Source organism: Tamandua tetradactyla, unplaced genomic scaffold, assembly GCF_023851605.1.
Source record: "Tamandua tetradactyla isolate mTamTet1 unplaced genomic scaffold, mTamTet1.pri scaffold_226_ctg1, whole genome shotgun sequence".
In the NCBI taxonomy this organism is placed as follows: domain Eukaryota; kingdom Metazoa; phylum Chordata; class Mammalia; order Pilosa; family Myrmecophagidae; genus Tamandua; species Tamandua tetradactyla.
The window spans coordinates 15,451-27,019 of NW_027518335.1; the positions used below are offsets into that span (position 1 = coordinate 15,451).

At 39.7% G+C, this 11,569-nt stretch overlaps 1 pseudogene across 1 annotated transcript; it reads right to left on the bottom strand.

The window, feature by feature from the left end:
- Positions 1 to 1,578: 1,578 nt before the first annotated feature.
- Positions 1,579 to 11,563, bottom strand: LOC143673235 (fibroleukin pseudogene; annotated as a pseudogene). Its single transcript, XR_013170270.1, has 2 exons — positions 9,683 to 11,563; positions 1,579 to 9,305 (listed from the first exon to the last, which is right to left on the bottom strand). The product of XR_013170270.1 is annotated as a fibroleukin pseudogene (transcript).
- Between the last annotated feature and the right edge of the window lie 6 nt (positions 11,564 to 11,569).

Here is an 11,569-nt window from a genome sequence, read left to right on the forward strand (position 1 = left end):
CCGAAACCTGCATGCCATAGAAGATGCTGTATGGTATGAAAGCATTAAGGAAGTAAAGGAACAAGAAAAAAATCTTCAACATTCCAGCATACAGAGAGAACAGGTTGTCAGGGATCAAGACAACCAGTTAAAATCTCTGAGTCAAAATCTCCTCAAAGTGATCAGTGAGCCTGCCGTCTCTGGAGAAGTTTACAAAGATGCTGTCAGCTTGGAATTAGACGAAAAGAGTAGCTCAATGAATGGAGGCCTGCAGTGTCAGACAAAAGTGGATTTGACAAAACTCAATGATTGTGTACGTTCCAGTACTGCTTTAGACAGACTGGAAAAGGAACGGCAGAGGATGCCTAAAGACTTTCATAAGCAAAATCACATCAATGAAGAACTTACAAGTCGGATTAAACATCTAGAAAATGAGCAACGGCTTCTACAGCAAAATAACGAACAGTTAGAAAACACGATTGAAAAGCTTCAGCACACACTGCGAATCTTTCCTGAAGTACGTCAACTTTACCAGGAATCAGTCCAGCAGAAAGCGTCTGCTTGGGTATGGAGAACGAAATTACTGAGGTGTATGAAAGCATACGATATCTAGAGCAGCAAGCTGGCACTTACGGAAGGATGGCTGAAGAGCTGGAGAAGGAAATGGAGAGTACAGCTTCTTACTATCAGAGATGGATGAGACACCATGAAAGAAACTCTCTAGAAAATTGCCTGGCAGCTCTGGCTGCAGAAAGAAAGCTTTTATTGAGCTCAGACAGGAAAATGAGCAGAACTGGCAAAAATTGCGGGAAAGAGAGCACAAAATCCTATTTTCTCCAAGAGGTCCTTTTGCCCTCACCATTCCACATGCAGCCCAGGGAGGCTGGAGAGGTTCAGGGCAAGCCCTGCATCATCAGGACCCCAGTCGGGGAGGAGGGGACAGCACTGAGGGCTCAGGAGGCCAAGGTGATGCTCTTGTTTGACTCACCTCTGCATCAGCCAGTCCCTCACGGTTCACAGCACTTGAACTGAGGTTCTGTTTTACACTTTCAAAGAGTGTAAAGGGCTTACTGACTTCTTAGTATATTTATATTTTGTTTGTTTCTGTTAATTAATCTATACTGTATTTTCTTTTGTTGAAATTTTGTAGAAGCGTCCTAAGGAAGTTTATTCCAGAATAAACATATTTTTTCCAGAATGTATATATCATATATATACTATTTTAGGAATATACTCATAACCTTTTATTGTATCCCGTAGTATGATAAAGTATTGCGTGTTAAACCTATTAATTGTCCCACAGTTACTTTCACAATTAGAGAAATTTGATATTAATGGGTAAAATATTTGTGCAACTTTCAATTTTGTACTTATATGTGTGAGGTAAGATTTAAAGGATGTAGGAGGGGGGCCAGGATGGCGGCTTAGTAAGGTGCGCGTGCCTTAGTTCCTCCTCCAGGACAACTACTCAATAACCAGGAACAGTGCAGAACAACTCCCGGAGCCACGACGGAGACCGGGCACACGGTGTACCCCAGCCTGGACTGACTGGACCCGCTCCGAGGCTCTGGTGCGGTGAGCTCCCCGAGCGGCGCACGCTTCCCCGGGCCGCGGCGGCAGGCGGCCGGCGCCCCTCCCTCCCTCCTTCCCGGACCGGCTGGGAGTCTCCGATCAGCGAATACCCCAAGCCGCTGCGGCCGGTGACCAGCGTCCCCCCCCCCGACAGGTGGCTACCCTGAGGGAAAGGAAAGCGTCTCCAACAGTAGTGGGGACTGAGCTCAACCAAACACCAATAGTGGCGTTAATGGACAAGTTCTGACTACTAGAAGTAGGCCCCCAGCTCAGGCGAAACCGATCAAGGCGGAAGTCGCCTATTGGGCTAACTGAAAAAGAGGAAAGGGGGCAAAACAGGGCCTTCTGCGACTGTGTCTGGTAACATTTCACAAGGATACAAACTGGTTCCTCTTGCCAAGTGAAGGTTTAGTCAAAAGTTTTGAAAACCTACTGATATGTGAGGCCCCAAGATTTTCTTTCAGCAGAGTGATTCGGGCTCATCGTCAGGGACAGAAACAGTCACTCTATGAGACATTCAAATACCCCCCATGGAATGAGACTCCTGCCAAGGACATAGTAACGTCATCTCAGCAGAACAGAGAAAGATGCCAGGAAGAAATCCTAAAGAATTTGGATGAAAATGCCCACCTTCAGGGCACCCGAAACCTGCATGCCATAGAAGATGCTGTATGGTATGAAAGCATTAAGGAAGTAAAGGAACAAGAAAAAAATCTTCAACATTCCAGCATACAGAGAGAACAGGTTGTCAGGGATCAAGACAACCAGTTAAAATCTCTGAGTCAAAATCTCCTCAAAGTGATCAGTGAGCCTGCCGTCTCTGGAGAAGTTTACAAAGATGCTGTCAGCTTGGAATTAGACGAAAAGAGTAGCTCAATGAATGGAGGCCTGCAGTGTCAGACAAAAGTGGATTTGACAAAACTCAATGATTGTGTACGTTCCAGTACTGCTTTAGACAGACTGGAAAAGGAACGGCAGAGGATGCCTAAAGACTTTCATAAGCAAAATCACATCAATGAAGAACTTACAAGTCGAATTAAACATCTAGAAAATGAGCAACGGCTTCTACAGCAAAATAACGAACAGTTAGAAAACACGATTGAAAAGCTTCAGCACACACTGCGAATCTTTCCTGAAGTACGTCAACTTTACCAGGAATCAGTCCAGCAGAAAGCGTCTGCTTGGGTATGGAGAACGAAATTACTGAGGTGTATGAAAGCATACGATATCTAGAGCAGCAAGCTGGCACTTACGGAAGGATGGCTGAAGAGCTGGAGAAGGAAATGGAGAGTACAGCTTCTTACTATCAGAGATGGATGAGACACCATGAAAGAAACTCTCTAGAAAATTGCCTGGCAGCTCTGGCTGCAGAAAGAAAGCTTTTATTGAGCTCAGACAGGAAAATGAGCAGAACTGGCAAAAATTGCGGGAAAGAGAGCACAAAATCCTATTTTCTCCAAGAGGTCCTTTTGCCCTCACCGTTCCACATGCAGCCCAGGGAGGCTGGAGAGGTTCAGGGCAAGCCCTGCATCATCAGGACCCCAGTCGGGGAGGAGGGGACAGCACTGAGGGCTCAGGAGTCCAAGGTGATGCTCTTGTTTGACTCACCTCTGCATCAGCCAGTCCCTCACGGTTCACAGCACTTGAACTGAGGTTCTGTTTTACACTTTCAAAGAGTCTAAAGGGCTTACTGACTTCTTAGTATATTTATATTTTTAGTTTGTTTCTGTTAATTAATCTATACTGTATTTTCTTTTGTTGAAATTTTGTAGAAGCGTACTAAGGAAGTTTATTCCAGAATAAACATATAAAAATCTCTTAGACTTTTTGAAAAACAAAATGGCAAAAGAAAAATAGAATTAACTCAATAATGACATTTACATTTGGATTCTACTAAGTAGACAGTCAGCCTTTGCAATGTACATTTTACCTTTTGGCTATCATTTAATTTTATTTGTATTTCTCTTGCTTTAACATTTTAATGTTATTCATATTAATTTTGTTTTTATCATGTTTTCCTGAAAACTTTATATTTGATACAATTTTAAAAGAATATCTTGGTTCTTCTTTATTAAAACTTTCTATAAGTTCCTAACATTTGAAAAATTAACTTGTTTCCTGAAGGAACTAAACTCTTTAGTCATTTTCAAATAATGGGTGAAGACACAGCTTTGTGTTGTATTTTGAAAACGTGAGCAGAGAACTTAAAGACTGAATGTATTTCTATGACTCATATGTAATTCAGTGTATTATTTTAAATCTTACTCTACAGCACTTTTTTACAACAGAATATTGCTCTTTCTGAAATAATCCCTTTTTACAATGATGAAATTAAATATATTTTAATAAAGTTTTTACTTTTATACTTGTATTCCAAAGCTAGTTAATGAATAATAAAAATGCCAGATACTTTTATGTTAAAAACCAACACCTATATATTTTTTTGTTAGTAAAATAAGCAATACACTAGCTAGAGTTGAAATATGTATGTTCTATATATTTCAATTTCATGTTTTTAATGAATAAATTTATATATTTGTCCTAAAAAAATCTAAATATTTATGAAGTGAATCACTTAATGATATTCAATTATTGCTTTATGGTATAAAACTAGCCTTCAGAGTTTTATAGTCTATAATTAAATGCTTCCTTCACTACCTCCCCCAAAAAAGCTGATCAGTAGTCTAGCACAGTAGAGTCATTTAAAACCAAAAGTTATTGTTCATACAGAGCAGAGAAAGATAATATTTATGTTAAAGCAGGTTTCACCACAAACATTTAAAAACTTAAACTGTGAATGAATTTCTTTTAAACCATGATCTTTAAAGATTTCATTATTTCCTGAATGCATTGTGGAGTGATATTACACAATCATATTTTAAAATATTTTGTGACAAATATTTTGTATTTCATGAATATTACATAAACATGTTTATATATATCATTTCCCTTTACCTGGGGACTAAAATGGTAGAGGGGCTTCCTGACCGAAAGTAATGTCTTAAATTGAGTAAAGTCATCTCAGAATGGGGACTATGGTAGAGACAAATAGGTACCCAAATCACTGTTTATATCCTATGAAGGTTGATATACCTTCAGATGTGCTTAAGACAAGCCAAGAGAAAAGGGTTACTTTTATAAAACCTAGCCTGTTGAATAAAAAGTCATACAAGTCCTAGAAAACCTTTCAATAAAAAGCATTGCAAATTGAATTTATCTCAATATTCCCAATTACTTACAGGTGTTCATTTGGATAACAGCATACTAGCAAGCACTCCTTTAAAAAGTGTGTATTTTTCAGCTGTATTTTAAATGCTGTGTAGTATCAGAACCTACCATTCACAAATGTATTTTTGAGCTTGGGACAGAGAATATAAAAACAAGGCCTAATTCAAAGTAATGAAGGAAATAATGGCCCTCAGAGGTAATGTACAACACCTGGAGGACTGAGCATAGTGATTTATGGCTTAAAGTGCTTGGGTCTAATCATCATTTTGGCCTCTTTGAAAGAGGACTTGTAGCCACCAGGTTGAGTTTCACTCATACCAGGCCAGGTGCCCCAGAAAATCCCATTACGGACACCTCTGTATTTCTGGTGATAATATTTGCCATTTAAGTTTGCAGAAAGACATGCATCAAACCACCAGCCTGAACTGTAGTAGAGCCCGCAGTTCCCAGAGGGATATCGATCATTGTCTCTGTCTGGGGTGGTGAAAAACTTCAGTTCATGGTTGTAATGTTTACTGAAATGTAAGGCATCTCCAGCCGTGCCATTATAGTTGCCAACATGTAAACGGTATTAGAGAAACTCATTAGCTACATAAAACTGATCATACAAGGCATATAGTCTGACACCATTAAAGTCTTCAAGATCTATTCTCAGAATCATTTCCTTACTCTTGGTCAGAAGATGGATTTTATCATTCTCCAGCCAAAATTCTCTTCTGAGGTTTCCAAAACCTACTTTGTAGTCTTGCCATGTTTTGTTGAAGTTGGTGCTTCCATCGAGGCGTGCCTGCAGTACTGTCCAGCCTCCCCCCATAGTCTCCATGTCACAGTAAACTTCAAAGCTACTATTTTTGGGGTCAGGTGTAATTCTGTAGGTCTCACTGCTTCTTTTGCTTATTGCGTAGTAGTCAGAGCAATCTTTATATATTAGATGGTGAACTGGACGTGATTGTATTTGTTCTTGGCTGGTGCACTTCGATGAACATTTGCCATCCAAACTATTGACAACGAATGTTAGATTTGCCACTTTGCTGTCAACATAATTTTCTATGTTATTCATATTGACAAGATTCAGTTTCTCCAAGCGACCGTTAAGTCCTTTGATCTCCTCTTTGGCATTCTTTAGGTCAGAGGACAGCTTGTTAACCTCGCTCTCTAATTCTCTCACTCTGTTGTCACCAGCCTCTCCTGGGCCCCCTGTCCTGGGTACCAGCAGCTCAATTCTGCCCGGGTCTCTGTTGTCATCAGCCTGCAGTTTGCAGTCTTGGCAAGATTTCTTCAGGTTACTTACAATTTCCTTGAGGTTCTGGACTTCTTTGAACACTTCCTCAATCTTGCTGAACTCTTTCGGGAGCTGAAGAGTCAGGGTGGGCAAGCTTACCTGGTAGGGGCATTCTCCGCCCTCCTCGCATCTCCCTGTGCTTTCCAATCTCATTGGGCAGACGTCCTTCACTGTTTCATCTTCAATTTCTTCTGTTTCATTATTTGCCACAACCAAAAAACTATGAGCAGCCAGGACAGTGGAGCTCAGCCAGCACAAGTTAGCTAGCTTCATCTTTGCGGTGGTGCTCACCCCAGCAGGGAAGTGTGCAAGGCTGAAGCTGCTTTAACAGCCATTGGCGCATTTCTTGACTTATATAGCTAATGAACTCATACACGTGCAAAAAATAAATTTATTTATATTTAAACATAATTTGGATTATAGATGTTTATACTTCTTCTCTATGAAATACCATTGCATGAGGATTCTGAGATTAGGCCTCCTGTTTTGTTACTACACTACTGCCATCAATGAACGGTTGTTATTGGGGCTGGGTGGTGTCACAATTCAGTCCATTATAGGCAGAGAAATATCATATTTCATAGATTTTAAGATGTTATCAATTATAACATGCACATTTATGTTATTTACCTCTAAGAAAGGAAATAATGTTGCCAATTAAATGGTTGTATATCATTAAGTATAAAATATTCTGATTTCAGAGATTTTCCAATATAAAGAAACATCTGATAATACACAAATGTGGTAAATTCCTGCTTTCGGAGAGGTGTTTAGATTTAACACATTTTTAAGGTCTTGTTTTATTCAAATGGGAAATTAAGATATTTTAAATGCCTGAGTCACCCTGAGAGAACCTCTTTTGTTGCTCAGAAATGGCCTCTCTCTCTAAGCCAACTCAGCAGATAAATTCACTGCATCCCCCGCTATGTGGGACATGACTCCCAGGGGTGTATATCTCTCTGGCAATATGGGACATGACTTCTGGGGAAGAATCTGGACCTGGTATCATGTGATTGAGGAAGCCACCTTTACCAAAAGGCAGCAGAGAATGAAACAAAATAAAGTTTTAGTGGCCTAGAGATTTCAAATAGATTTGAGAGGTCATTTTGTAGGTTATTCAATTGCATTACATAGATATCCCTTTTTACTTTTTTAGTATATTAGAAGTAGCCTTCATTCTTGAAGACAATTGTACAACGATATAGTTTTACAGTGTCACCGTATGATTGTGAAAACCTTGTGGTTGACTTTACCCTCATCCAATATTGGAAAGAAGAGTCAAAAAATAAGGAGAAAAATAAATAATGTTGGGGGGAGTGTCTGTTGGCTTGCTAACTTTGCCAGAATGCAATATACCAGAAATGAAATGGCTTTTATAAAGAGAATGTATTACATCACAAAGTTACAGCTACAAAGCCATAAAAATGTCCAAACGAAGGCATCCAGGGAATGATACCTTGTTCAAAAACATCCCATATGATGTCTGCAACGTGGGAAGTCATATGGTTGGTCCTTGTTCCCAGTTCCACTGCTTGTAGCTTTTCATGCTAGTGGTTTCCTCTTTGAGCATCTGTGGGCCTTCATGTCACATATGTGTGGAAGTAATCCAATCAAAGTTTCAAACCCTAAAAAAGTTTCTAGTCCCACAAGATTGGATGAGGATTAAAACATGCTTTTTCTTGGGTACATAATAGTTTCCAACTGGCACATTCTACCCCTGGGCCCCAGAAAAGACATGTACTTTCCAGATAAAAAATATAATGCAAGAGTATAAAAGCCCTAAACTGTTTCAGTAACAATATAAATAAGAGTCATAAATGGTACAAAATCTCATCAAGGTCAGTTACAGGTATGGTAATGCAAATTCTCCTCTGGCTATTGTCCTGGGAAATCAAAACAAGTTATCTGCTACCAGTATACATGAGGGCGACAGTCATAGGAGAAATGTTTCCATTTCCATAGGGATAAATTGGAAGGAATACAGGGGTCGCAAGACCCAAGCAGTTCTGAAAACCTACAGGGCAAAATCCATTAAATTTCAAAGTCTGCAAGTCATTCATCCTTGGGGCTTTAGAAAGGGGCAGTCCAACTCTTTCCATGGGTCTATACAGTGGTGCTGTTCTCTCCAAATGCTGGGGTGAGGGCTGCAAATTAGGGTGTGGGGGGCAGTGGGTAGAGTACGTCTTTCTTTGTTCCACCCTCTCCAAGCATCAGTGGAGCAGCAGGAAACTCTGTGACCTCTGGGTCACATGTGCAAATTCTCCGGAAGAATGGGGCAGCAGCAAGCATCTCCTCAATCCCCAAAGAGTGTGCTCCACCCACTCTCAGGTCTGGGACACTGAAACGCCTACCCACTGCCTTCAGGGAAATCTCAGCCACTCTAAGTGCTTAGGAGGGTTTGTTTTCCTGGACCAAGGTTTCTTGTTTTCAGTCTTAGCTTCCATAGTTCTTCCTATGAAATCATTTTTCCTACAATTTGTCCATTTTCTGTCCCTTTTAATCCAGATTGGCAGTGGTTCTGCTTATACAGATCCCACAATACTTTCATTATTTTCTATTTAGTATATTGGGACATTGCCAGTCAGTAAATTGGACTTTCCATGAATCCTTTCTGGATAATTTCATCTGCAATCCTTGCTTTTTCTGAACTTGCTGAGTGGTTCTGAGTTTGATTAAATCCTCACAAATGGGACAGTTCTAATTTGCAAGCTGTTGGAATGTCATATACTAAAAACAGAATGGCTTTAAAAAGGGGAAATAAGTTGCAAGTTTACAGTTCTAAGGCCATGAAAATGTCCCAACTGAAGGAAGTTTATAAAAGTATCCAAATTGAGGCAGCATCAAGAGGTTGCCTTCACTCAAGAAAGGCTGATGAAGTTCAGGATTTCTCTCTCAACTGCGAAGGTATATGGTGAACATAGTGATGCTTGCTAGCTTCCTCTCTAGGCTTCTTATTTCATGAAGCTCCCCTGGGGATATTTTCATTCTTCAGCTCCAAAGGTCTCTGGTTGCATGAGCTGTGGTAGTCCTTGTGGCTATCTTGTCATCCTGAAAAGGGACTGTCTCCAAAATGTTTTCTCTTTCAAAGCATTCTGGTGGGTCCAAATTAATCAACACCCACACAGAATGAGTGAAGTCACATCTCCCTCCATTCAAAAGTTAACACCCACAGGGCAGTGCAATGGTGGTTCAGTGGCAGAATTCTTGCCTGCCATGCCATAGACCTGTGTTCAATTTCCAGAGGCTGCCCATGTCAAAAAATAAAGGTGAAAAAGATAAAATATAAAGTTAATACCCACAATTAGGCCAGTCACATCTCTCTGGAGTTAATCTAATCAAGTTTCCAACATACATTATTGAATAGGGATTTAAAGAGAAGGTTACTCCTACAAGATTGCAATAGGATTAAAGTATTTCTTTTCTCGGGCACATAAATCCTTTTAAACCAGGACATTCTACCCCCTGGACACCAAAAAAGACATATTTTCCCATACACAAAATACATTCTTTCATCACAATATCACAAGTTTTTAAACCATTTCAGTAATGTATTAGAATTCTCGAGAGAAACTGAAGCAACAGCAAATATTCATAAATCTAAAATTTACAAAAGTGTCTCACGTATATGTGGGAATGTAGAGTCCAAAATCTGTAGGGCAGGCTGCGAAGCTGACAATTCTGATGGAGGGTCTGGATGAACTCCACAGGAGAGTCTCGCCAGCCAAAGCAGGAAGAGAGTCTGTCTCTTCTGAATCCTCCTAAAAGCTTTCAGTAATTAGATTAAACATGACTCATTAAAGGAGACATTCCCCTTGACTTATTACAAATGGAATCAGCTGTGGATGTAGTTGCATGCTCATAATTTAATTCTATGAAATGTCCTCATAGCAAGGGACAGGCCAGCACCTGCCCAACCAGACAAACAGGTACCACCACCTGGCCAAGTTGACACATGATCCTGACCATGACAAGTAACAATACAAATACAATACAATGTTAAAACTAGTATAAAATCTCATCAAATTCAGTTACAGGCATGGTCTGTCCGATAAAAACTCTCATCTGGTTCTGGGCCTGGGAAACTCAGAACACGTGATTTATTTAGTTATTTATTCAGAACAGGCACTGTTTTGGGGTCTGTCTTTCTGGAAGCCCTGTATTTTTCAGACCATCAGTTTCTGTTTTCTTTGTACACAAAGATCATTTTTCAACTTATCTCTTTCCTCTTGCATTTTGCCATTACCTGTAGGGTTTAGACAGATTGCATTTTGTACATTTAGTTTGGAAATTTCCCCAGTTAAGTATCCTGGGTTATCACCTTTACTGTTGCATAATATTCCATCAAATGTGGATACCATGTTTTATTTATCCACTGTTGATCCATCTGTTGATGGGCATTTGGTTTGTTTCCATCTTTTGGTGATTGTGAATAATGTTGCTATGAATATCAGTGTCAATGTGCAAATGTCTAATTGTGTCATTGCTCTCCGCTTTGCTGGGTCATCATGTAACTCGATATTTAGTTTCCTAAGGAACTTCCAAACAGTCTTCCATAGTGGCTGCACCATTATACATTCCCACCAGTAGTGCATAAGTGTCCCAGTATCTCCACATCCTCTCCAACATGTATACTTTCCTGTTTGTGTAATAGCAGCCATTCTTAGACGTGTGAGGTGGTATCTCATTGTATATCTCAAAAGAGATACTTGATGTGCATTTCCCTTAGAGCTAGTAAATATCAGCATTTCTTCATGTGCCTTTGAGCCATCTATATTTGCTCTTCAGAAAAATGCCTATTCATATCTTTAGCCCATTTTAAAATTGGGTTGTTATTTCTTTTGTTGTTGAATTGTATGATTTCTTTATATATACATGAAATCAAACATTTATCCAATATGTGATTTCCAAATATTTTCTTTCATTGATTTGTCTGTCTCTTCACCTTTTGGACAGAGTCTTTTGAGGTGCAGAAGCATTTGATTTTGAGGAGTTCCAATGCATCTATTTTTTCTTTCATTGTTTGTGCTTTGGGTGTAAAGTTTAGGAAGCTTCATCCTATTACTGGGTCTTGAAGATGTTTCCCTACATTTTCTTCTAGAAGCTTTATGTTGCTAGTTCTTACATTTAATTTCACATTTAGTTTGATCCACGTTGAATTAATTTTTGTGTAGGGTATAAGATAGGGGTCCTGTTTCATTCTCTTGGCTATTGATATGCAGTTCTTCCACGCCCAATTATTGAAAAGACTATTTTGACCCAGTTCAGAGGATTTGGGTGCCAAAAGTCAGTTGACCATAGATTTGGTGGTCCACGTCTACACTCTTGTTTCAATTCCAGTGGCCAATGCTTCAGTCTTTGTGACTGTTACTTCTCTTCTCCCATTTGCTTTTTGATTAGTTTGCTGTCCTTTCTCAAGTTCCTCCAGGTTTGCTGTTAAGTCCTCGATTCTGCACTTTCTTGTTTTTAAATACAGGCACTTAAGGCAATGAATTTCCCTCTCAGTACAAG